Raw genomic sequence first — 27,369 nt, forward strand, 5'->3', positions numbered from 1 at the left:
TGCAGTCCCATATGTCCTCTTAGTGTGTCGAAGCATTTATCTAGGAGTGGCTTTGTTAGACCGTCGGTGATGTTCAACTCAGTATCCACCTTTCGAACTTCGAACTTCTTGTTAGTGACAAGCTTCCAAATATGATGCTACCTCACCTCGATGTGCTTCGTCTTAGCATGATATACCGGATTCCGGATGAGGTGTATTGCGCTTCAATAGTCACAATAGAGGATTTGCGCTTGATGGTCAATTCGGGTTTTTGCCGAAAAATCGATCGACAACCGGTGCAACCAGATTGCTTCCTTTGATGCCTCTGACACGGCTATGTACTTAGCCTCTGTGGTCGACATGCTCGTGCACTCTTGCAATTTTGACCTCCATGATATGGCGCCACTGCCATAAGTGAATATATGGCCTAATGTCAACTTCTTATTGTCAGGATTGCTGGAGTTGGTGAAGCCTTCGACTTCGGTCGGATTGTCCAATCCAAATGTCAATTGCAGATCTTCGGTTCCTCATAGGTACCTGAAGATGTTCTTCACAACTTCCCAATGCTTCCGTCGGGATTGGACATGTGAAGATTGACAAACCCTATGGCATATGCAAGGTTGGGTCGGGTCGCCACCATTGTGTATGTTAGACTTCCTATTGTCTTAATATAATTATTATAACATGTACGATGTATAGTTATAATAATTATATTATTGTTTGTTAGAAGATATTTAGCGTATTCTAGAACATTCTAGAATACTCCATAAGAACCTCTAAATAGGTGTTTACTCATTCATCAAAACTCATTTGGTTCAACACCAGTCTTTAGCCCCTTAGCCTACCTTTTGTAATTCTTCTTCTCTTATAATATAAACTCATTTCCATTTCTAGTCTCTCTCTCTCTCTCTCTCTCTCTCTTTGGTAAAATCACACAATTATATTAATTGCATGTAAAAAAATCCCCTATTACAATTTGTTAGTCATCTTTACATACATAGAGAGATACATATTCATAACATTACCATGAATATGGACCTCTCAACATCCCCTAATTGTTCTAATTAGTAAAAGCATATTCAATCATGAAGAGAAACAAGTATGTAAGTTAGTTGGACATCACATTCGTCATTTGGTCTCTCTCTACATCCTATCTTCACCTCTTTCTATTTTCTCTTTCTCTCATGCTCACAAGTCACGATAGTTTGAACCGAATCCTTTCTTCTCTTCCTCTTCCAGGAACCCTAGCAAACTTTCTTCTTTTTTCTTCATTCTTTTCCCCGATCCACATAAGTTATGGAGTCCATAAGCAAGCAAGAATATACGTGTGTCCTTTCTGAGCTCGACATGCTCACAACTAAGTTTGTGGCATTAGAGCAAGAAAATGAAAGGCTACTCGGGGACCTACAACAATTGAGTACCGAGAAAGCTCACCAATATGAAGAGTTATCAAATGGGTTCACCAACTTGAGGCTACTATATTGACATTACGAGAACAAGCGGTGGGGGTTCAGAACCCCCCTAGAGAACCAAAGATTAACCTCCCTACCAAATTTGATAGTACAAGATCTTTGTTTCAAGGCTTTTTGAATCAAGTATGCTTGGTGATTCAATTACATCCCAATCGGTACCCAACTGAAGTTGCTCGTGTAGGATTAGTCGGAACCTTGCTAAGTGGTACAACATTAGCATGGTTTGCACCACTTCTCGAGAAGAAATCACCGTTGTTGGAGGAATTTTGTTACTCCTCCTAGAGAAAACACCTTCAGTTACCCCTCTCGAGTAATCAGATCAAGGTATTGTGGTGCGAAGGAGAGTTGAGGTCACGACACCCTACCGAGACCGTTAGCCGAGCCATTATGGGGTATATGACTTCCTAGTGCTTGTGATTGTTATTCAGGTTGTCCCACTTGGATGGAATTATGACCGCCGAGATAAGAAGGATATGTTGCGGGATCGGCTACAATAAATCCTTAGATATGTATTTTACACAAATTGAACTTATATATACCTACATATATATATAAGAATAAAGAGACTGAACACTGAAGTTGCCCACAAAATATATTCGCTTAAAGTGTACACACACAGATACAAGTACCGAATACTCTCGGTAGACCACCCATAGTCTATCCCTGTATTTCTGGCCTAGTTCTCCATCTTCATGTTCTCTACTACTCGATATATATAATTCTTGTGCTCAGTGTTTTCCCATTGTTCTTCCTAAATGTTCGGCTCCCTTTGTTTGGTTGCTAGTGCTTGGACTTCCTTGATTCGTTTCACACATTGTCCCACTTGTCCCACCGATAACACCTGGCACATCCGTGGGACAGTGCCTTGCACGTTGAACCCAAACTCGATGTTAATCATGGGCTGGACTTAGCCACAAACACAGGGTGTCCGTACCGGAACACTTCTCCAAAGGGGTGGTTAGGATATGGATGTTAACCAGTGTTTATCCGATTCCAATCCGACTATTCCCGGATACCTTCCGGATTACTTAATGCGCAACCGATTACTTCTACCATGCGTAAGATTAATAGTAAAGGGCAGAACGACAAGTACACAGACACAATATAATTAAGAACAATCGCTAATCTTGTATTACTTCCGTTAATCATTTACATTGATTCCGGATCCTTTTATAGGCATCCGATAGGGATTACAAAACGGTGCTTACCGGTTATCAACTATCAATCGGTGCAGATCTGGATCGGTACAACTATCTGGATCCGTCTGTTCCTATAATATTACTTAACTAATAATTATGCTACTACTTATATTATTATACTCCGACTCGTGCCCATCCACATTACTCGTCCGGAACATACTCTAGACCAACACATGGCACGCCCGTGGGACAATGCATTGCATGTCGAACCAACGGGTTAGCTCCTTTAGTCTTCATCGAGTATGTCCAGTATACTCTGATCCAAGGGCTCGAGCGGTTCTTCTTCCATCATCTATTGTTGTTGCTCTGGTTGTTGCTGTTGAGACGGTTGTTGCTCCCGTTGTTGAGACAATTGTTGCTCTAGTCTGGCGCCCTTTGTCTTTTCTGTTCTAGCTCCTTCTGTCTGCTCCATCCCGGTGCTTTCCATCTACTGATCTGACTGCGACTCTGGCTGTTGGGGCCTTGCCTCCACCAGCTATTCCTCATCACTAATGTTGATTTGCTCCGCCCGCCGTGCAAATTCTTTCCTCCGACGCTCCCGCTCATATCCTTCCAACTACATTTGCACATCGAGTTGGTCATTTTCAAGTCCATTGACGAGCTTCCGAACCTCCTCTATCTATGTGTCGACCAAGGCATAAAAATCCTCTGCCAATTCCTCTTGGATGGTGACTATGCTTCCCTCATCCATCTTATAGAATTTGTCCTCGTCCTTCTTCCGGTTTGTCGCATCCGCTCGGAGCAGTTGGAGTTCCGCCACTTGTTTTGACCATTGATGTCAAACTACCACTGAACTATGGACTATTCTTGTTTTAATCCGGTCTCTCCATGTTCCTACCAACATCCGGATTCTTCCAATGCCCATTTTGACTTTGTCTTCCATGGCCGCCTTTTCGTTCTTTAGCTGTTTGATGAGGTCTATCGGTGTTGTTGCTTGCACTTCTTACTCCATTATTTTGGTTTTGTAGGTTATCTGTACCCTGTCCAAAACCACCTTTGCTCATTCCACCTCCTCGTAGTGCTTTGACACAATCCCCGTGCATTCTTTCGCAGCTTCCTCAAGCACCCTTGTCATTGCCTCAGCCATCATCCGTCCCTGGTCCGTCAGCGCCTCCGTTTTCTCTTTCAACTCTGTCCCGACTACCTTGAGCTTCTCTTGCTACCGGTCATAATCCGACCCCGGCTTCTTATGTTCTGCCTCGAGCTGCTTATGGTCCCGTTACAACTTCTCGAAGTCCTTTGTTCTCCACTTTAGACTTTATCCTTCTGTTGTCAGACCTCCTCCTTCAGCCTTTCGATCTCTGTTTCCGCCATTCCCTGCAACTTATCCTTCTCTTGCAGTAGGCTATGCTTCTCATCCTTTAGCCGATCATAACTCCCTTGAATCTTCCGGAGACTCTCTTCGGTTCTCCCCTTCTCCTCCTCGGTTGTCTTCCTTAGTTCTCTCTCTTAATGCCTCCTGAGCGGCCAATTTGTCTTTGCGTTTGCATTTCTTTCTCCCACTCATGTTCTTTTACCGGGGTTGTGATCGCCTCTGACTCTGCTTCTTTTTCCGGAGCTTTCTTCTATATATTTTTCAGTTCTACTGGCTTTATTTCTGTATTGGTGCCCTAGCCCATGTGTGCCATGATTTTAACCAATTCCTTGGTCCTAGCTAACTCCTCCTCTAAACTTCAGATTTGGTTCCAGGCCTTTTTTAATTCCTCGATTGCTGATAACAACCGTTCGGCCTGCTTTGGCTCCTGCCTTTGTTCTGCATCCATGCGGTCAGCCACACCGGAAACCTGCTTTTCGAGCCGCTCCAACCATTGCCCGCAGGTTTTGTGTTGTGTGAGTGTAGCGAATTGCTGCACTGGCTCCGACATCCATCCTTGCTCCTCTTCGAACCTCGGTGTAACCCATTCTTCTTGTTCTGGTGTTCGTTTTGGTCGGTGCTCTTCATTCTAGAGTTGCGTCTGAAGACCGGTGAAGTATGTCATTCCTTCTCCGGTTCATGTTGAACCGTGCTCACCACTTCTGGCCTTTCTGTTGTCTTTGCCTCTGGTCTTGGCTCCACTGTTGAGCGGGAAATCAGTGTACTTTCCTTTCACGGACTCGATCCTTCCCCATGTTGCTCATGTTCGCGTTGTTGCCTCAACCGACGTTGAAGGGTTTCTTCTTCTTCCTCCTCTTCCACAGTTTCCTGGTGGGCCTTTGGCACCGGTTCTAGATGTTCCCTAACATGTCAGTGCAACTTTATCTTAATTGGTTTTGTTGTTTTCTCCATAACTTTCTCCACCGTTGCTTCTCTCTGGGGCTCCGGAACTGCTTCTATCCGTTGGGAATCGGGATGCTTCCCTGACTGTCCATCTGGGGTTTATGTTTGGCCAGGAGCTACTGTCGTTTGGATGCTTGGTTTGGTGTTGTGACCTGCCGTGCCCGTTTCTTTGGTTTGATGGCACTTGTCGATGAAAATAGCATAGTAAGCCACTGTGCTAATCCGACCCTAGCTTTCTTGCCATCCATCACGGCCGCAATCGCCGTTCATAAGGAATCATCCACTATTACCGACCAATCCACTTTTAGGCCTTCAAATGTTGTGATAATGAATCCAGCCCTATTCTTGGGCATGACGAGTGGCCGGGGATGAACAAATCTGTACTCGAGCAGCACCCGAGCCACTTCTCGGAATAGGGGGGTTTCACCGCCATGTGTCTGGTATGCCTTGCTTGCGATCAAGAACTCCCCAAAGTATTCTGTCAGTATTTGGGTGGAGGGGTTCTCGATGGAGTACAGGCCTCCAGAAGGTAGTTCTATGGCCGCCTGCATTGTGCCTTCGTAGAGTTCGTCCAATCTATTGTAGCTACGACCTTCTTCGGTTCTTCATGCCGTGGTGCTTCTGCTACTCGGAGAAGTCCTTGATGACCTAGTCCCTTGCTTCTTTTGAGAGCGCCATGGGTTATGTGCTTTCTTCATCGAGATCATTCTGGTGGTTGAGTGCCTGTGTTTTTTCGGAAGTCAGTGCGTTATGTGCTCATAAGATCTTTCTTTCACGAAATGAGACTCCCTCGTGTGTACGTCGTATACCACCTCTTCTTAATTATCGCACATGCACGTCGTATACCATAATAACATGATCATGCCATGTGGCGCACTTAAAATAGGATGACGTCACTCCCTTCCACTCGCCTTTTCATTATGACCATTCAATATCTCGAATCTCTCTTCTTCTTCTTCTTTTTTCCCATTCCACTACAACTTAGATTCCTGTTGTTCCGAGTGTCATCCAACACTTTCCTATTTACCGGTGTCATGGAGAAAACCGTCAATAGTGAGAAATCGGAGAATGTTGGAAGGATCGTCAAGGTGCACCGTGTGCACCCACCCTTGTACAGAATTAGCATAGGGGCTAGGGGTTACCTTTGTGGCGCCGAATAGGCAATAACGTTGGGACAGAGGATCCCTTGTAATATGGGATTTATCCCACATTGTAACGTCTCTCCCTCCTTGGGCTATAAAAGGAAGGGAGGGGTCTCTTATATGGGGTTGCCCATTTTGTGTTAGGGGGTATACCGTTAGATTAGGGTTAGACGGTTTTAACTTGGAAGTTTCTTTTCTTCTCCTTCTTCCTCGTCGTGAGGGTTGAGAGTTCATTTTTGTTTAGGGTTTGCTTCTACTCGGTCTCCTGTGCAAGACCTTGCTCAGCGTGATGAGCCCACGAGTTCCCCGATTAACGGCGTGGCAGCAGACTGCGGCTGTAACCTACCTTGGTCCGGCTCAAAGCCGGGTTGTAGCACTTCACTTGTAATATACATACTCATATCTATTTGTACATGTTGGCGTATTTGGTGGTGTCAGGAGCACAACCCCTTGCTTCTTGTGCATAAGAGTCAGTGTCGCACGCATGCTCTCTCTCTTCTCTCTCTTCTCTCTCTCTCTCTCTCTCTTGTGTTCAGTTGCATCCGGGTCATGCCCGGTGTCAGTTTTCTTGGCATCCCTTTTCTCCCTCATCCGAGACCCCCGTGGTCCCGCCCCTTCCACACGCACGCGCATAATAACGCGACACCGGCTCTAGTGTTGTCGGGGTTGCGCCGATAATTTCTTCTTCGGCTACCACTTCTCCGATTGCCTGGTCCTTGCGCTCCTCCGATTCCTTGAATGGTTGCCGGAATCTATTTACCCATTTCTCGAGGAGCTCCCTTGCCAACGTACCAAGCTGATAGGACCCTTTAAACTCCCGTGTGATCCAGAATGGTCCAGTCAATCGGAACCTCAGCTTCCTCGGCATGTTTCCCATCCGGGTCTGGAATACCAATACCGGTTTCCCGATTCAGAAGTCCTTCTCGTTGCCCTTCCGGTGTCGTGTCAACGAATGCCTTTTGTTGTTCCAGCTCTAGCTACATCAAGCCCAGTATCCGGTGTTCTTCCAATTCACATAATGTTTCTAACTGTATTTGTTCCGACTCTTTCTCACTCAACCGTTCCCGTACTTGTATCCATAGACTGGGAATCTGGAATTCCATCGGCATGACCGCTTCCAATCCGAAAGCCAGTTGGAACGGTGTCGACCTGATACTCATTTTGTATGTTGTCTGGTATGCCCACGATGCACTGTGCAATTTCGTATCCCAATCCGTCCGGTTTTTGTTTACAATCTTCCAAAGGATATTTTGAAGTGTTTTATTCATTCATTTGGCTAGTTCATTCGCTTGTGGGTAGTATGGTGTGCTTCTTTTTTGGACCACTGCATAGAATGTCATCAAGATTTCCACCACTTGTGTTATGAAGTGCCCACCTTGGTCGCTGATAAGCTCAATCGGGCAACCATACTGGCACTAGATGTACTCATACAAGAACTTCGCCGTGGATGCCACGGTGTTATCCCGAAGTGCCTTTGTTTCGACCCACTTGGTACAATAATCCGTGGCTACGATAATGTTCCGGTTTCCGGTACGCATTGTCGGTGTCTTGAATGGTCCGACAAAATCCAGGCCCCACTTTTGGAATGGTTCCAACGGCATCACCGATTGATGTGGCATTCACGCCCGTTGTGTTGGTTGCCCCATCCTTTGGCATAGATCACATTCCTTGCATTACTTTATTGCATCTTTGAGGGTGATTGGCCACTATAATCCGCTCCCAATCCGCTACGTTATATCTTTCAGGTTGTTGCGTCTCCGACATAGTGTCCTCTGGAAATCTCGTAGTGTGCCTCACATAATACCGCGCCCTTATCGTCACTCCGGACCGCTTGTCGCCAAATCCCATCGGCTCCCTTGTGGTACAGGCTGTCCTACAACAAACAAAAATGTCAGCTCTACACTGCCAGCCGTTTCCGCTCATCCCGATTCAACTCTTCCGATGGTAAGCCGATACTCAGAAATTGATGCATATTGGTCATCCACTTATCTTCGTCGGTCTTCGTTTGGGTTTACGTTGTCGTGATGTTTCTAACACATAGTATGAAACCACCCACGAAAAGAAGTAAAATAGTAGTTCAAATAAACTAGTATTGTGAAGTCAACTTTATTGGTAGAAAAAATACTTTTTCATTTTCCAAAGATAATTCCTTATAAATAAATGGTCAAAGGATTGAACCTTACAATAAATAATGATGAATATTAAGTTAGAGGCGGTTTTCAAAAGTAGACAAGAGTAGGGAAAAAGATGGAGAGAAAAAAAACACACGTGGATATGAGCACAGTAGAGACAAAAGCTCATAATTTCCTCATCAAATGTCCAAATTAGAAAAGAAAAGATGCATAAGAAAGCTAACCCAAAGAGCTCTCCAAGAATATCTTGCATGTGAAATTTGGGGCTAGAAAACAAAAATAGTGAGGAAAAGAAAAGTCGACTCATATAGACAAGCTGTTTTTTAGGGGAAAATGGCAAGCAATCCTAAACCTATAAATAAGAGCCTATTCTAGTGAAGAAGGGGAGGAGGGAGAAGGAACGTGGAAGCTCTACTCAATTGGAAAGTGGAAGAAGAAGGATCAACAACATCGAGAGGCATCATCAACAAAGAAACTCCTTCTATACGCCACTCTCTTCTTTCCTCTACCTCTCTTCCCCCATTAATTTATAAACAATCCTTCATATTCGCATCCAACCCATTGTAACATGATTCTTATATTATAAAAGAATCTATTATATTGATATAAACTAATGTTTTCTTTCATCTACTTGTCTTATGTGTAAATCTTGAATGTGCTTATTTGTTATCGTCATTTGTGCTTATTTGTTTGTGTGTCTTGTGACAAGGGAGCGTTTCGGGCTTGCCCATGCACATCTCCTTTCACAAAGGCATTCAAACGTAAATGTCTTATATGTTATCATTGTTTGTGCTTATTTGCTTGTGTGTCTTGTGACAAGGGAGTGTTTCGGGCTTGCCCATGCACCTCTCCTTTCACAAAGGCATTCAAACATACGTGCCTTGCGTGTTAGTGTAAATCTTGCTTGTGTGTTCGTGCGACTTGTGGCAAGGGAGCATTTGGGCTTGCCCATGCACCTCTCCTTTCACAAAGGCGTTCGAAATCGTGTCTCCCGTGTGTAAACCTTTCTTGTGTGTTCGTGCGACTTGTGGCAAGGGAGCGTTTGAGCTTGCCCATGCACCTCTCCTTTCACAAAGGCGTTCGAAATCGTGTCTCCCGTGTGTAAACCTTTCTTGTGTGTTCGTGCGACTTGTGGCAAAGGAGCGTTTGAGCTTGCCCATGCACCTCTCCTTTCACAAAGGCGTTCGAAATTGTGCCTCCCGTATGTAAACCTTTCTTGTGTGTTCGTGCGACTTGTGGCAAAGGAGCGTCCGGACTTGCCCATGCACCTCTCCTTTCACAAAGGCGTTCAAAATTGTTTCTCCCGTGTGTGAACCTTGCTTGTGTGTTCTTGCGACTTGTGGCAAGGGAGCGTTCGGGCTTGCCCATGCACCTCTCCTTTCACAAAGGCATTCGAAATTGTTTCTCCCGTGTGTAAACCTTGCTTGTGTGTTCATGCGACTTGTGGAAAGGGAGCGTTCGGGCTTGCCCATGCACCTCTCCTTTCACAAAGGCATTCGAAATTGTCTCTCGTGTATAAACCTTGCTTGTGTGTTCGCATGTTTTGTAACAAGGGAGCGTTCGGGCTTGCCCATGCACCTCTCTTTTCACAAAGGCATTCGAAACTCTGTCTCTCATGTGTGTAAGTAAGCCTTTTCCTTGCGTGTCCATGTGTAAGCCTTCCTCACGTGCCTTCGTTCGCCTTGTGACTAGGGGTTGATTCGGGCTTGCCCATGCACCTCTCCTTTTCACAAACACGTTTGAATACTCGTGCCTTGTTTGTGTAAGTCTTCCTTGTGTTGTGTGTGTAAGCCCTATTTCCTTCCCGTCCATAACCCTGGCAGTTCCGCCTCACGATCCACACATAGTGACGGATTTTCACAACATAATAAAGTGGTGAACCCGACGTGAAGAGGTGGTAGGAAGGATCAAGTGCTTGCAATAAAGATTAGAAGATGGCTTCTTCGTCAAACACCCAAGCTGATTAAGTGACAAAGTTGGTGGCTATTGTCGAGCATATGATGAGAGCTCAAGATAATGATGCAAGCTTAGACAAGGCTATCGACTGAACCGTTGAGATAGCGGGCCAATTTGGTGGAAGAAACATTACGGATTTTCTCGCTACATACAAGATGGAGATGCAACAATGTGATGTCATTGAAGAGACACAAATATCAAGCTTCAAGTGTGTCGTAGCTATTGGGTTACAAGGTCGTATAAGGAAGATTCATGTTAGGAAACAGGTCCCTTCGGATGGGAAGTGAGAAGAACAATGTTGATGAGCAACTCGGCCGAGGCCGAATCCGGATGTGGAGTACCCGACAACGGAAGACCCGGTGAGAACCGGATGTGGAGTACCCGGCAACAGAAGACCCGGTGAGAACCGGATGACGAGTACCCAGCAAGGAAGACCCGGTGAGAACCGGATGTTGCAAGCCCGGTGAGAACCTCTCATCGGATGGAAGGGACATATATGTAAATATGTTCCAGAGAGCCCATTGGGGCTATATTTGTAAATAGCCCGAAAGTCATATTAGTATAAATATGACCTAGGGCAAACTTAATAGTGAGGATGATAGAGTTATTGGTGTAACCTTTGTATAGTGCATAAGAGAGAGAGAGAGAGAGAGAGAGAGAGAGAGAGAGAGAGGGAGAGAGGGAGAGAGAGAGAGAGAGAGCGATATACAGAGATTGTGTCTCTGTTGTAACCGCCGCTAGGCGAAGATTGTGAGCAAGAGGTCGTTGCCTCTGTGCTCTCTGTTGTATTACTTTACAGAGTGATAGTTTGGAGTCTGTGGACTCCCGTGGTTTTTCCCTCTCAGGGTTTTCCACATTAATATCCTGTGTATTCTCTTTCTGTTTTGTGTACTTACTGTTGGGATTTTCGGTCCCTCCGGATGGGATGTCCGGAGATGAATGACGGCAAGCCCGGTTGCGGTTACGGAGCCGGATGACGAATGTACCCGGAGAGAGATCCGGATGACGGCAAGCCCGGTTCCGGTTACGGAGCCGGATGATGATGAAGACCCCGGTTACGGAGCCGGATGATGAATGTACCCGGAGAGAGATCCGGATGTGGGGACATATCTGTGAATATGTTTTCCAAGAGCCCTTGCGGCTATATTTGTAAAAAGCCCGAAAGTCATATGTGTATAAATATGACTTAGGGCAAACAGTTTAACTGTTGTTGCTCATTTTATGCAAAGTGAGAGCAGCCGAGAGAGAGAGAGAGAGAGAGAGAGACGAAGAGGTCGTTGCCTCTGTGTATTGCCGCCGCCTGTGGCGAAGACAGTGAGCTCAAGGTTGTTGCCTTGTAGCTTCACCAGTGTACATCCCTGTTCATAGTGATAGTTTGGAGTTTGAGGACTCCCGTGGTTTTTTCCCATTTAGGGTTTTCCACGCAAAACATCCAGCGTACCTTTCTCTCTATTGTTTTGTGCATTTTGTATTTCCTGTTTTCTGTGAGTTGATCCTATTCCTCGGTTGTGTTCGAGCATTGTTTTCATCAAACTGGTATCAGAGCGAACTGCTGCAGAAAATGGAAAGCGGCGGCAGCGGGCAGCCGGGAATGATGGTGCTGAATGCACAGAATTACGCCGACTGGAAGATCAAGATGGAGGATCTTCTGATTGTTCGGGACCTGTACGAACCGATTGACAGGTCGGAAATACCGAAGGGAGTACTTGAGTCGGAGTGGAAGCTCCTGAACCGGAAAGCCGTAGCGACGATCCGACAATATGTCGATGTAAGCGTCCTACAACATGTGGCGAATGACACCAACGCATATGAGATGTGGAAGAAGCTGTCGGGCCTCTACGAGAGGAAGAATGCGTTGAACCGGACCTCCCTGATGAGGAAGATTGTGAATCTCAAGTACCGGGACGGCGAGAGTATGGTAGAACACGTAAGCACGTTCATGGGATTCGTGAACCAGCTTGCGGCGATCAAGTTCCCGTTGGAGGATGCAATGCAAGCCATCATCCTGATGTGTACATTGCCGGACAGCTGGGAGAACTTGGTGGTGACTCTCAGCACCTCATGCACGGAAGATAACTTGTCCCTACAAACGGTAAAGACAAGTATTTTGAACGAAGAAGCGCGTCGGAGAGATAAAGAACCGGCCTCCGACTCGAAGGCGCTGCTTACCGAATCGGAACGGGGAAGACACTGGAACCGGAGTCCGCAAAGACGGGAGAAGTCGGGGACCCGGTCGCAGTCAAGAGGAAGGCCAACGTGCTTCCACTGTGGGAAGCCGGGGCACTTCCGGAAGAATTGTCGGCATTACCGAAAAGATAACGGAGCCGTCGACACCGATTCGAAGAAGTCACCGGAGATAAACGGTGCATACCGGGGAGCCACGGACCGGAGAGGTCCGGATCGGCGAGGGCAGGACCGGAAAGGAACGATGGCACTCGCGGCAAGTGAAGAAGAGATAATGCTCATTACCGAAGAGAGGGAGCTGAACCTTGCCGGTGAAGAGATGACCTGGGTGGTCGATTCCGGAGCGTCGTTCCACCTGACCCCGGAGAAGAAATACTTCTCATCCTACACAGCCGGTGAGCACGGCTGTGTCCGGATGGGAAATGAAGGTACGTGCCGGATAGCCGGCATAGGAGACGTGTGGCTGTTGACATCAACCGGATGCAAGATGCTGTTGAAGGATGTGCGACACGTTCCGGAGGTCCGATTGAACCTGATCTCGGCCGGGAGGCTAGATGATGAAGGCTACACGGGTAGCATCCGGAACGGTGTCATGAAGTTCAGCAAAGGGAGCCTGATAGTGGCTCGGGCCCGGAAAGTCAACACTCTATACCTGATGAATGCCCGATTATGTCCGGAAGAGCTGAATGTGGCAGCCGACACTGCCGGTGAGCTGTGGCACAAGAGACTGTGCCACATGAGCGAGAAGGGGATGAAGAGGCTTGCAGAAGACAACCTCATTCCAGTGAAGCATGTGCATCTGGAGAAGTGCACCGATTGCCTGGCCGGTAAACAGAACCGAACCTCCTTCCACTCAAGGCCACCGACGAGACGTAGCGCACCATTGGAGTTGGTGCACACTGATGTGCGTCAGGTAGAAACGAAGTCACATGGCGGAGCCCAGTACTTCGCGACTTTCATTGATGATCACAGCCGGAAGCTGTGGACGGCGCCGTTGAAGACAAAGGACCAAGTGTTGCCCGTCTTCAAAGAACTCCACGCGAGAGTGGAAAGGGAATCCGGCAAGAAGCTGAAAGCGATACGAGCGGATAACGGAGGGGAATACCGGGGGCAGTTCCAGGAGTACTGTCGCTCGAAGGGAATCCGGCTCGAGTTTACTGTGCCGAAGACGCCGGAACTGAACGGGCTGGCCGAGAGGATGAACCGGACCATAATGGAGAGGGTCCGGAGTATGCTGGCGCATGCGAAACTACCCAAGGGATTTTGGGCTGAGGCAATGTCGACGGCGACGTATGTGATAAATAGATCACCCTCAGTACCTTTGGACGGAGACACGCCGCAGAAAGTGTGGACCGGTAAGGAAGTGTCCTACCGGCATCTGAAGGTGTTCGGGTGTCTCACATACGTGCATGTGGCAAAGGACCGGAGAGGAAAGTTAGATCCAAAGACCCGGCCATGCATATTCCTCGGTTACGGCGACGACGAGTTCGGCTACCGAGTATGGGACCCGGTCGACAAGAAGATATTCAGGAGTCGAGACATCATCTTCATGGAGGACAAGACACTTGCCGACTGGGAGTCGGAGAAGAAGATGAAGAGCTCCAAGTCGACCGGTGAGGATCAACTCTACGAGGAGCAGTTCCGACCGGCAAGAGACCGGTTAGCACTCGAGGATCCGGCCGAGACGGTGAAGAAACAGAACCGGCCGAAGAAGATGAAAATGACACCGGAACCGGCCCCGATCCCGAAATGGATTCGGATGAAGAAGAATCGGAAGAACAGGTTACCGAAGCTCCGGAACGGAGATATCCTCTAAGAGAGAGAAGGGCCCCCCGGAGATTTCCGGAACCAGAGCACGTGCTGCTGACCGACGAAGGGGAGCCGGAGAGCTTTGAAGAAGCAAAGCATGACACCCAGAGCCGCAGGTGGTTGAGTGCCATGCAGGACGAGATGGATTCCCTGCATGAGAACCACACATATGAACTTGTGGAGATGCCGAAAGGAAAGCGGGCACTTCGAAACAAGTGGGTGTTCAAGCTGAAACCGGGAGATGCCGGAAACCCCCCGAGATACAAAGCCAGGATCGTGGTGAAGGGGTTCCAGCAGAAGAAGGGCGTCGACTTCGACGAGATATTTGCCCCGGTAGTGAAGATGACCTCCATCCGGACGGTGCTGAGCATAGCGGCAAGCATGGACCTCGAGGTAGAACAGATGGACGTGAAGACGGCATTCCTTCACGGTGACCTCGAGGAAGAGATCTACATGCAGCAACCGGATGGATTCGAGAAGAAAGGGAAGGAGCACCTGGTATGCCGGTTGAAGAAGAGCCTTTACGGACTGAAGCAGGCTCCCCGGCAATGGTACCGGAAGTTCGACTCCTTCATGACCGACGAAGGGTACAACAAAACGCAGTCCGATCACTGCGTGTTTGTGAAGAAGTTCGAAGGAGGAGACTCTCTAATACTCCTCCTGTACGTGGACGACATGTTGATCGTCGGACGGGACCAGGTCAAGATACGGATGCTGAAGAAGGCTCTTCACCGAACCTTCTCAATGAAGGACTTGGGTCCGGCGAGACAAATACTAGGGATGCACATCATCCGGGACCGGAGCAAGAAGCAGTTGTGGCTATCACAAGAGAAGTACGTGACAAAGGTGCTTCAACGGTTCAACATGTCGGAAGCAAGGCCGGTCGGATCAACTCTCCCGGCAAACTGCAAGTTGTCCAGCAAGCAAAGTCCCAAGACAAAGGCTGAAAAGGAGGATATGATGAAAGTGCCATATGCCTCAGCCGTCGGGAGCTTGATGTACGCCATGGTGTGTACGAGACCGGACATAGGATATGCAGTTGGAGTGGTTAGCCGGTACATGAGCAACCCTGGCAAAGAACACTGGAACGCGGTCAAGTGGATACTCCGATACCTGAAGGGCACGGCAAACGTGTGCCTCCGATTCGGCTCCGGTAAGCCCGAACTCGACGGCTTCACCGATTCGGATATGTCGGCTGATGCAGATACCAGCCGGTCCACATCAGGGTATGTGATGACCTATGCAGGGGGAGCCGTTTCGTGGCAGTCGAGGCTGCAGAAGACGGTTGCGTTGTCAACCACGGAGGCGGAGTACATGGCAGCTGTTGAAGCCGGCAAGGAAATAATTTGGATGAAGGACTTCATTAGAGAGCTCGGTATCCGGCAGGAGGAGTACCGGCTCTACTGCGATAGTCAGAGTGCCATCCACCTTGCAAGGAACGCGGCCTACCATTCCCGGACGAAACACATCCAGCGTAGATACCACTGGATCCGGGAAAGGATAGAAGACAAGGAGTTCGTGCTGACGAAGATCCACACGGACGAGAACGGGTCGGATATGCTGACCAAGGTGCTCACACCCGACAAACTGGAAGCATACCGGAAGAGGATCGGGTTGGAGAGACATCCCATGCCGAAGTGAAGGGGGAGTTTGTTGGGATTTTCGGTCCCTCCGGATGGGATGTCCGGAGATGAATGACGGCAAGCCCGGTTGCGGTTACGGAGCCGGATGACGAATGTACCCGGAGAGAGATCCGGATGACGGCAAGCCCGGTTCCGGTTACGGAGCCGGATGATGATGAAGACCCCGGTTACGGAGCCGGATGATGAATGTACCCGGAGAGAGATCCGGATGCGGGGACATATCTGTGAATATGTTTTCCAAGAGCCCTTGCGGCTATATTTGTAAAAAGCCCGAAAGTCATATGTGTATAAATATGACTTAGGGCAAACAGTTTAACTGTCGTTGCTCATTTTATGCAAAGTGAGAGCAGCCGAGAGAGAGAGAGAGAGAGAGAGAGAGAGACGAAGAGGTCGTTGCCTCTGTGTATTGCCGCCGCCTGTGGCGAAGACAGTGAGCTCAAGGTTGTTGCCTTGTAGCTTCACCAGTGTACATCCCTGTTCATAGTGATAGTTTGGAGTTTGAGGACTCCCGTGGTTTTTTCCCATTTAGGGTTTTCCACGCAAAACATCCAGCGTACCTTTCTCTCTATTGTTTTGTGCATTTTGTATTTCCTGTTTTCTGTGAGTTGATCCTATTCCTCGGTTGTGTCCGAGCATTGTTTTCATCACTTACCTCCATTCCCATTTCGTCTGTGTTTTGATTGTCATCAAGTGATCTACGCTTCGGTTGTGGTCGGAGATTAATCCACGTATTTCACGTCAATTCAAGCCGCCCAAACAACATGGGTGGGATTTGAAAGGGTGCTTTTGGCTGAATATATGCTTGAAGACGCGTCGAGGATGACTCGTCATACGTTGATGAAGTGGATCAAGAAGAAGGGGAAGAACATGAACACATCGGGAGTGTACACCGAATTTGACCAAATGTACAACCGTCTCACGAGAACCGACCAAACACTTCTCGAAGGAGATAAAGTTTTGTACTTCTTAAGGGCGGTGGATGCAAAAGATAGACAAGAACTAGGTAGTCTATTAGAGGATGAAGCACAACCCAATGGTCTCATAACGGATTGGGTTGCGGTAAGAAGAGCATGTGATCGATTTGACAAACGTCGTCGATGGCTAGATGATTCTGACATGGCGGGCCTGGTAGTCCAAAGAAGGAAGGCTCCAATAGCAACTAAGATGACAAAGCAAAGCGAGCCAACCGAAAGAGCGATGGAGAACTCTGTCATTGAAGAGTTGGCACGAAAATTCGAAGCGGTTTTGTTAGCTAATATGAGTCGTATAGGGCCGAAGGGGAAAGACCCATATAGATGTCTATGGTGTGATAGTGTTGATCATGCAAGGAAAGATTGTGCTAGCCTTCAAGAGGCAATTCGACAAAACCTTGTCTACATGGAAGGCAACATTATACACTCAAGTGAGACTCAAAAGCCCTTGCAAGTGAATTTCGGTAGGGGGGTCTAAAGAAAATCATGGATGAGGCTGATGCGAGCCATGTTGAAGCATTCTCCTGGTGGGCTTCTCTTTCCGGTTGTGTTGGCACTAGTTCCCTCTGTGTTACTTGTATTTGGAGTTTCTTTGTCAGTTCCTTCTCTATCATTGTTCGTCTGGTCGTGTTTATGTTGCATCTTGCACCACACTTTTGGAAACGCGCACATTGTCGCTAACCGCACCCTCGCACAAACGTCGTTGCCATTCTTGTTCGCTCGCACATACTTTTGCCATTTCTCTTTCGCTCACACATACTATCGCCGCATATCATTCCGTCATTAGTCGCTCACCGTTGATTAGATTTTTTGCTCTCTGTATAATTTCATCGCATCTATCCATCGACTACTTCCAAACATCGTCACTGTCATTTGTACATTTCCGCCATTTCTTGCACATCGTGCTACCACGTATTCTTCTTGGACTTTTTCTTCAAAGAGGGTTCACCGTTGTGGTCGCCAAAATAGTTTAGGGTTAGGGATAACGTTTATGATAATGATGATTGGTGATGGTGTTGACAATCATTGCGGGGTGGGGTGGGGTGCCTAGAATGGCTCTGCCCCCCTCCCAAGGGGCTTCAACGTGAGAGAGAAGGAAGAGAAAGAAAACGAGATGACAAGAGAGAAAGATTGAGAGAGAACTATTCCTTATTCATTCATTCCCCATAAGGGGTTAAATAGTTACAAAAGGGTAGATACACAGGGGTGCAAGCCCCCTTGCCCATTCTCACTAATCACTCAATCACACCTCTTCGTATATGTCCCCATGCACACACTTGTGCATGTGTTCACATACGTATTGACTCACACTCACAATTACACTTGTGCACATCACATACACATACACATACACATCAACAACATTATAACATTCCACCCTCACTCATCACACTTGACTCTCCGTACATCTTGTACGGTAACACTCAAAAAAGAATTGCAAAAGAGAAAAAACTAGAAAATCAAAAGAATCAGAGATGTATAATATACATTAGTCTTCTTCGTATACGTATTGACTCACACACATATAAAGAATCGAAGATGTGTTCACATACGTATTGACTCACACTCACTATTACACTTGTGCACATTTACACATACACATACACATCAACAACATTATAACATTCCACCCACACTCATCACACTTGACTCTCCATACATCTCGTACGGTAACACTCGAAAAAGAATTGAAAAAGAGAAAAAACTCGAAAATCGAAAGAATTGGATATGTATAATATACATTAGTCTTCTTCAAGAATGTGCAAGATGCTTGCCGACTGCTGCGAGTCATCTACTTTGGCAACTATTCCAGCTAGTTCGTGTGTCTTGCTCTTCGGTCCTTCGTTTCTTGGCTGACATTTCCTTAGACATGTTCTGCGGGGTTGGTTCGTTGAGTGCATCGTCCAGGGTGGTGTGTTGATTGATCGGGTCTCCTTGCTCCTGCTCCTTGCGTATCGGCTCCTCGTTTCTCAATGTTGCCACTTGCTCGGTCGAGCTTCCTCGTGGGGCTTCTTCTTCTCCTTTTGTTGGGGCATCGGTTACAATCTCAGCTTGGAGTCGCTCCCATTCGTAATGCTCTAAGTCGAGGGCGAGTTGCAGTTGCTTGTCCTCGAAGTCCTGGAGGAGTTTCTTGACTTCCTCGTTGTGTGTCTGGGCGAGGGAGGAGAATTCCTCGGTGAGGTCTTCTTAGAGCAGTTGGATGTTGTTCTTATCCATCTTGTAAAATCTTCAACCCTCCTTTTTGCGATTCTCGTGGTCTGTTCGGAATATTTGTAATTCGACCACTTATCCCAACCATGTGTTCCATCTGTGCGATAGAGCTTCCTTGATCTACGAGTACAAATGTTGTCAATGCTTGGTTAGCAAAGCCTTAATCCGAGTTCTACATATCTCACTTTGTGCTCAAAACTCCTGCATGTCCTTGGCCAAGTCAGCATGTTGGGCGTACATAGCTTCCATTTGAGTCCTCATTTCTTTAAGTCGGTCCTCATAGTGGTCATGTTCTTGTTCTAGTTGTCGCGCTAGTTGAAACTCAGCTGCCTTAATAGCGTTTCTAGAATAGGCGAGTTCGTGTTGATACGTCTCAATTTCCTCGCTTTGCAGCCGATCATGAATTTGGAGGTCAAGCAACTATTGGTGGTGTCGGTTGAAATCGACCAACATCGAGTTGTGTTGGTGGTTCGTGGTGGGTGGGTGCTTAGATACAAAGAGGGAAGAGGTGAAGAGCTTAGGTAGAGAGTATGTGTTTTCTTCTTTGCATGAAATGACTCTAGGCCTTTGCAAAAACGTTTTTTGTATCCCTTGTGATTTTCAAGGCGATGCGGTGTGCCCTAGATTTAGAATCCTTCTGGCCATGATGAGGGTTAATGTCATGCGTTGGGAACAAACCTGTACTTGCTTTTCTTGAACTTGGTGCATGCGCATGCACTTTAAATACTGACTTGGTGGGCTTTTTTTTTTCATAATTAAACCTAATATATATGTTAGGGTAGGTTGGGTTGTTATTGTGATTGTGGTAAGGCGGAGTCGGTAGCCACTCTTTGACCTACCACCGACGATTCTTGTTTCCGTGTCTCATCGGAAAAGGGGTCCGACGGTGTGTCCACCATTGACCCATTTTGGCATGACGTCACCCACTAAAGTGTCGAGTTGGTATGTCTCGTTGAATTCATCAATGATCCAGAAGGGTCCGATCCAGCAGACCCGTAGATTATCCCTAGATTGGCCTTGGGCAAAGCATCCAACTAAAGATTTACAACAATTGTTTGGGTGATGCATGACAAAAGTTTCCACCACTCTCAATATTGGGAGTCAGGGACATTATAGACATTCATGCATACTACATATCCCAATCATTTCTTAGTTTCTCATGTTGGCGTTGCACGTGGGGATGCAAGAATAAGCCATCCTCCTAGATCAATGGTGGGGTTGGGAATTTGGAGGCTTGATGCTCGTAGCCTTGTCACAAGCTTAGATGACATATTTACACTTTCTTATTATAAGGAAGTTGCATAAATTTTGGTCATCAATTTTAAATTTGGTATTCAATCTTCAAGTTCACACTAATGGTACAAGGTGTTAATTTGAAGGATGTAATCCCGTATAACTTATGTTTATTCTTTCCTAAAAGAGAAGAGTTGTTTTGTTGGGATTACGGTCCCTTCGGATGGGATGGTCGGATATCGGAGATGAATGCCGACAAGCCCGGTTTCGGTTTCGGAACCGGATGATGAAGACCCCGGCTTCGGAGCCGGATGACGAATGTACCCGGAGCGAGATCCGGATGCAGGGACATATCTGTGAATATGTTTGCCAAGGGCCCTTGAGGCTATAGTTGTAAATAGCCCCAAAGTCATATGTGTATAAATATGACTTAGGGCAAACAGTTTTGTTGTTGCTACTCATTTTTCTGTTTTTCCACTCAAGAGGAGTGAAGAGAGAGCAGCCGTGAGAGAGATAGAGCGTGAGAGAGGAGGAGGTTGACGCCTCTGTGTATTTCCGCCGCCTGTGGCGAGGACAACGAGCTCAAGGTCGTCGCCTTGCAGCTCGCCATTGTATATTTCTCTGTGCATAGTTTTGGTTTGGAGTCTTGTACTCCCGTGGTTTTTCCCGTCTAGGGTTTTCCACGTTAATCCCTGTGTATTCGTGTTCTTTCTCTGTGGTTCCTATTTTCTGCTGCATTGATTCGTGCTTACTCGGTTGTGGCCGAGTGGTGAAGGTTAATCGGAGCGTCGATTTCTCTACAAACTGGTATCAGAGCGACTGCTGCAGAAAATGGAAGGCGGCGGCAGCGGGCAGCCGGGGATGATGGTGCTGAATGCGCAGAATTACGCCGACTGGAAGATCAAGATGGAGGATCTTCTGATTGTTCGGGACCTGTACGAACCGATCGACAGGTCGGAAATACCGAAGGGGGTACTTGAGTCGGAATGGAGGCTTCTGAACCGGAAAGCCGTAGCAACCATTCGGCAATACGTAGACGTGAGCGTTCTACAACATGTGGCGAACGACACCAACGCATATGAGATGTGGCGGAAGCTGTCGGGCCTCTACGAGAGGAAGAATGCGTTGAAGCGGACCTCCCTGATGAGGAAGATAGTGAACCTCAAGTACCGGGACGGCGAGAGTATGGTGGAACACGTAAGCACGTTCATGGGATTCGTGAACCAGCTTGCGGCGATCAAGTTCCCGCTGGAGGATGCAATGCAAGCCATCATTCTGATGTGTACATTGCCGGAAAGCTGGGAGAACTTGGTGGTGACTCTCAGCACCTCCTGCACCGAAGATAACTTGTCCCTACAAACGGTAAAGACAAGTATTTTGAACGAAGAAGCGCGTCGGAGAGATAAAGAACCGGCCTCCGATCCGAAGATGTTGTTTACCGAATCGGATCGGGGAAGACAACGGAACCGGAGTCCGCAAAGACGGGAGAAGTCGGGGACCCGGTCGCAGTCAAGAGGAAGACCCACATGCTTCCACTGTGGGAAGCCGGGGCACTTCCGAAAGAATTGTCAGCATTACCGAAAAGACAACGGAGCCGACGACACCGATTCGAAGAAGTCTTCGGAACGGAACGGTGCTTACCGGGGAGCCACGGACCGGAATGGTTCGGATCGGCGAGGGCAGGACAGGAAAGGAACGACGGCACTCGCGGCAAGTGAGGAAGAAATCATGCTCATCACCGAAGAAGGTGAGCTAAACATTGCCGGCGATGAGACGACCTGGGTGGTCGATTCCGGAGCGTCGTTCCACCTGACCCCGGAAAGAAGATACTTCTCATCCTACACAGCCGGTGAGCATGGCTGTGTTCGGATGGGAAATGAAGGTACGTGCCGGATCGCCGGCATAGGAGACGTGTGGTTGACAACCTCGACCGGATGTAAAATGCTGCTGAAGGATGTCCGACACGTTCCGGAGGTTCGATTGAACCTGATTTCGGCCGGGAGGCTAGACGATGAAGGCTACACAGGTAGCATCCGGAACGGCGTAATGAAGTTCAGCAAAGGGAGCCTGATAGTGGCTCGGGCCCGGAAGATCAACACACTGTACCTGATGAATGCCTGGTTATGTCCGGAAGAGCTGAATGTGGCAGTCGACACTGCCGGTGAGCTGTGGCACAAAAGACTGTGCCACATGAGTGAGAAGGGGATGAAGAGGCTTGCAGAAGACAACCTTATTCCAGTGAAGCATGTGCACCTGGAGAAGTGCACCGATTGCCTGGCCGGTAAACAGAACCGAACCTCCTTCCACTCAAGGCCACCGACGAGACGTAGCGCACCATTGGAGTTGGTGCACACCGATGTGTGTCAGGTAGAAACGAAGTCACATGGCGGAGCCCAGTACTTCGTAACATTCATAGATGATCATAGCCGAAGACTGTGGACGGCACCGATGAAGACAAAGGACCAAGTGTTGTCCGTCTTCAAAGAACTCCACGCGAGAGTGGAAAGAGAATCCGGCAAGAAGCTGAAAGCTATACGAGCGGATAACGGAGGGGAATACCGGGGACAGTTCCAGGAGTACTGTCGCTCGAAGGGAATCCGGCTCGAGTTTACTGTGCCGAAGACGCCGGAACTGAACGGGCTGGCCGAGAGGATGAATCGGACCATAATGGAGAGGGTCCGGAGTATGCTGGCGCATGCGGAATTACCCAAGGGGTTTTGGGCTGAGGCGATGTCGACGGCGACATACGTGATAAACAGATCACCCTCAGTACCTTTGGACGGAGACACGCCGCAGAGAGTGTGGACCGGTAGGGAAGTATCCTACCGGCATCTGAAGGTGTTCGGGTGTCTCGCATACGTGCATGTGGCAAAGGACCGGAGAGGAAAGCTAGATCCAAAGACCCGGCCATGCATATTCCTCGGTTACAGCGATGACGAGTTCGGCTACCGAGTATGGGACCCGGTCGACAAGAAGATATTCCGGAGTCGTGATATCATCTTCATGGAGAACAAGACACTCGCCGACTGGGAGTCGGAGAAGAAGATGAAGAGCTCCAAGTCGACCGGTGAGGATCAACTCTACGAGGAGCAGTCCCGACCGGCAAGGGACCGGTTAGCACTCGAGGATCCGGCCGAAGACGGTGAAGAAACAGAACCGGCCGAAGAAGATGAAAATGATACCGGAACCGGCCCCGATCCCGAAATAGATTCGGATGAAGAAGAATCGGAAGAACCGGTTACCGAAGCTCCGGAACGGAGATATCCTCTAAGAGAGAGAAGGGCCCCCCGGAGATTTCCGGAACCAGAGCACCTGTTGCTAACCGACGAGGGGGAGCCGGAGAGCTTTGAAGAAGCAAAGCATGACACCCAGAGCCGCAGGTGGTTGAGTGCCATGCAGGACGAGATGGATTCCCTGCATGAGAACCACACATATGAACTTGTGGAGTTGCCGAAAGGAAAGCGGGCACTTCGAAACAAGTGGGTGTTCAAGCTGAAACCGGGAGATGCCGGAAACCCCCCGAGATACAAAGCCAGGATCGTGGTGAAGGGGTTTCAGCAAAAGAAGGGCGTCGACTTCGACGAGATATTTGCCCCGGTAGTGAAGATGACCTCCATCCGGACGGTGCTGAGCATAGCGGCAAGCATGGACCTCGAGGTAGAACAGATGGACGTGAAGACGGCATTCCTTTACGGTGACCTCGAAGAAGAAATCTACATGCAGCAACCGGAAGGATTCGAGAAGAAAGGGAAGGAGCACCTGGTATGCCGGTTGAAGAAGAGCCTTTACGGACTGAAGCAGGCTCCCCGGCAATGGTACCGGAAGTTCGACTCCTTCATGACCGACGAAGGGTACCTCAAAACGCAGTTCGACCACTGCGTGTTTGTGAAGAAGTTCGAAGGAGGAGACTTTCTAGTACTCCTCCTGTACGTGGACGACATGTTGATCGTCGGACGAGACCAGGTCAAGATACGGATGCTGAAGAAGGCTCTCCACCGAACCTTCTCAATGAAGGACCTGGGTCCGGCGAGACAAATACTAGGGATGCACATCATCCAGGACCGGAGCAAGAAGCAGTTGTGGCTGTCACAGGAAAAGTACGTGACAAAGGTGCTTAAACGGTTCAACATGTCGGAAGCAAGACCGGTCGGATCGACCCTCCCGGCAAACTGCAAGCTGTCCAGCAAGCAAAGTCCCAAGACAAAGGCTGAGAAGGAGGACATGATGAAAGTGCCATATGCCTCTGCCGTCGGAAGCTTGATGTACGCAATGGTGTGTACCCGACCGGACATAGGATATGTAGTCGGAGTGGTGAGCCGGTACATGAGCAATCCCGGCAAAGAGCATTGGAACGCGGCCAAGTGGATACTCCGATACCTGAAGGGCACGGCAAACGTGTGCCTCCGATTCGGCTCCGGTAAGCCCGAACTCGACGGCTTTACCGATTCGGATATGTCGGCTGATGCAGATACCAGCCGGTCCACATCAGGGTATGTGATGACGTATGCAGGGGGAGCTGTTTCATGGCAGTCGAGGCTGCAGAAGACGGTTGCGTTGTCAACCACGGAGGCGGAGTACATGGCAGTTGTTGAAGCCGGCAAGGAAATAATATGGATGAAGGACTTCATTAGAGAGCTCGGTATCCGGCAGGAGGAGTACCGACTCTACTGCGACAGTCAGAGTGCAATCCACCTTGCAAAGAACGCGGCCTATCACTCCCGGACGAAGCACATCCAGCGAAGATATCACTGAATCCGGGAAAGGATAGAAGACAAGGAGTTCGTGCTGACGAAGGTCCACACGGACGAGAACGGATCGGATATGCTGACCAAGGTGCTCACGCCCGACAAGCTGGAAGCATGCCGGAAGAGGATCGGATTGGAGAGACATCCCATGCCGAAGTGAAGGGGGAGTTTGTTGGGATTACGGTCCCTTCGGATGGGATGGTTGGATATCGGAGATGAATGCCGACAAGCCCGGTTTCGGTTTCGGAACCGGATGATGAAGACCCCGGCTTCGGAGCCGGATGATGAATGTACCCGGAGCGAGATCCGGATGCAGGGACATATCTGTGAATATGTTTGCCAAGGGCCCTTGAGGCTATAGTTGTAAATAGCCCCAAAGTCATATGTGTATAAATATGACTTAGGGCAAACAGTTTTGTTGTTGCTACTCATTTTTCTGTTTTTCCACTCAAGAGGAGTGAAGAGAGAGCAGCCGTGAGAGAGATAGAGCGTGAGAGAGGAGGAGGTCGACGCCTCTGTGTATTTCCGCCGCCTGTGGCGAGGACAACGAGCTCAAGGTCGTCGCCTTGCAGCTCGCCATTGTATATTTCTCTATGCATAGTTTTGGTTTGGAGTCTTGTACTCCCGTGGTTTTTCCCGTCTAGGGTTTTCCACGTTAATCCCTGTGTATTCGTGTTCTTTCTCTGTGGTTCCTATTTTCTGCTGCATTGATTCGTGCTTACTCGGTTGTGGCCGAGTGGTGAAGGTTAATCGGAGCGTCAATTTCTCTACAGTTCCATAGGGTTGCACTTGGCCCTTTGTCAAGCTATTTGTTTTAGGAAATCCTCCTTTATTTCTCTAAAGCTCATTGGTACCTCCTTGGGAAGTGTGAAACCATTTATTGGCTTGGTCATCAATGGTCAACCTAAAAGTTGCCTCTCTTGTGACATTATAATTTTTTTCATAAGCATTTAGGACTTGTTTGAGCCATTTGATATTGTTTGTTGCATTGCCTTGCCCAATATATGTCGACACCATCTTGGTAATAAGGGCAACGTTATGTGGTTGCCAATGAGCTATTGTGGTTGTGGTATAGTTTGTTGTTGGCCTTCGATCATCAGTGTTGCGAACGAATGCATAACAAAGCAAAATGTTGACATCATGTCCAGCTTGGCACTTCGTGGGTATTGGAGTGTTATCTCTAATGGATGGTGGGTTTCGATAGAACCTTGTGGTTTGATCCATTTAGCAATTGGGGAATCTCCTTTTGGAATGGTCGAAATGCTTTGTTATCCTTATCATATGCTTACTTTAGAGCATACCTCTAACAATTGATATCCGAGCCATGTTTCTAATGTTTCATTTGTTGATTGTTTTCTTTTGATGGATGACGATCAATCGGTGTGCGGTCGACCGTGATTCAGAAAGGCATTAACAAGCAAACTTCGGTAACTCTTCTCCCAATCTAATCATGTGTAGTCAATATGTTTTTTGTTTATTGATTCAATGATGTTGTAGTGGTAATGGATTGGTTGTATAAAACATATACGTATGTGTATGAGATCAATACCTCATTTGGCATATATTTGATATGTGATTTGTGTCATATGCACATGAGGCTAATACCTCAATTGCGTGTGACGTTCACATACATATGTTACGTATGCGTATGAGGTCAATACCTCAATTTGTATATAAATGATATGTGATTGGTGTCGTATGTGTAAGAGGTCAATACCTCAATTTGTATATAAATGATATGTGATTGGTGTCATAGTGTAAGAGGTCAATACCTCAATTGCATATTATGTTCACCCTTATTTTAGGATGTTTTGGGTGCGTAGAGGCGAGACTATATGCCTCGATTACGTGTCTCGATTTCATCATTTTTTGGCTATTTTATGTTACGTTTTTTTTTTACTATACGCATGTGTGGTCACATGTATACGTATATTAGTTATTACATGATCTATATATCAAACATTGTCCTTTTCGAGGAAAGGATCTTGGTGGCCGTCATCACCATCCTTTTTTCAACAATTTTTTGTTGTCATCCCCGTTGGTCACTTTGATTTCGCTATGCGTTATAACAAAACGATCATAGCCACAATGATGTTGAGAGTGTAGGTCTTGACCCACTTCATGTGAGGTCGCTCCTATGACACACGTATCCAACATCCCTCCCTAGTTACATGGATACGATGCCACCATGAGATCATCATTACGGAAGGCATTCGTAATGACGTACAACCATGTGATGGGCCATGTGGGCCTACTACGAAAAGAGGGCTATTTGGCTTGACCATTAGGTTGCACTTTGGTTTATGGCATCGTAATTATGAGGCTTGAGGTTAGGTAACATACCAACATAGTTTTGTCGTAAACGAGGGGGAAATAAGAACTCTCAACATATATGTTTTCTTTTAAAAAAACCTATATGGGCAAATTCCTTTGCAT

Source organism: Azolla caroliniana, unplaced genomic scaffold (assembly GCF_043228905.1).
Source record: "Azolla caroliniana isolate FFs.n. ecotype wild unplaced genomic scaffold, voAzoCaro1.0.p SCAF_14, whole genome shotgun sequence".
Lineage (NCBI taxonomy): Eukaryota > Viridiplantae > Streptophyta > Polypodiopsida > Salviniales > Salviniaceae > Azolla > Azolla caroliniana.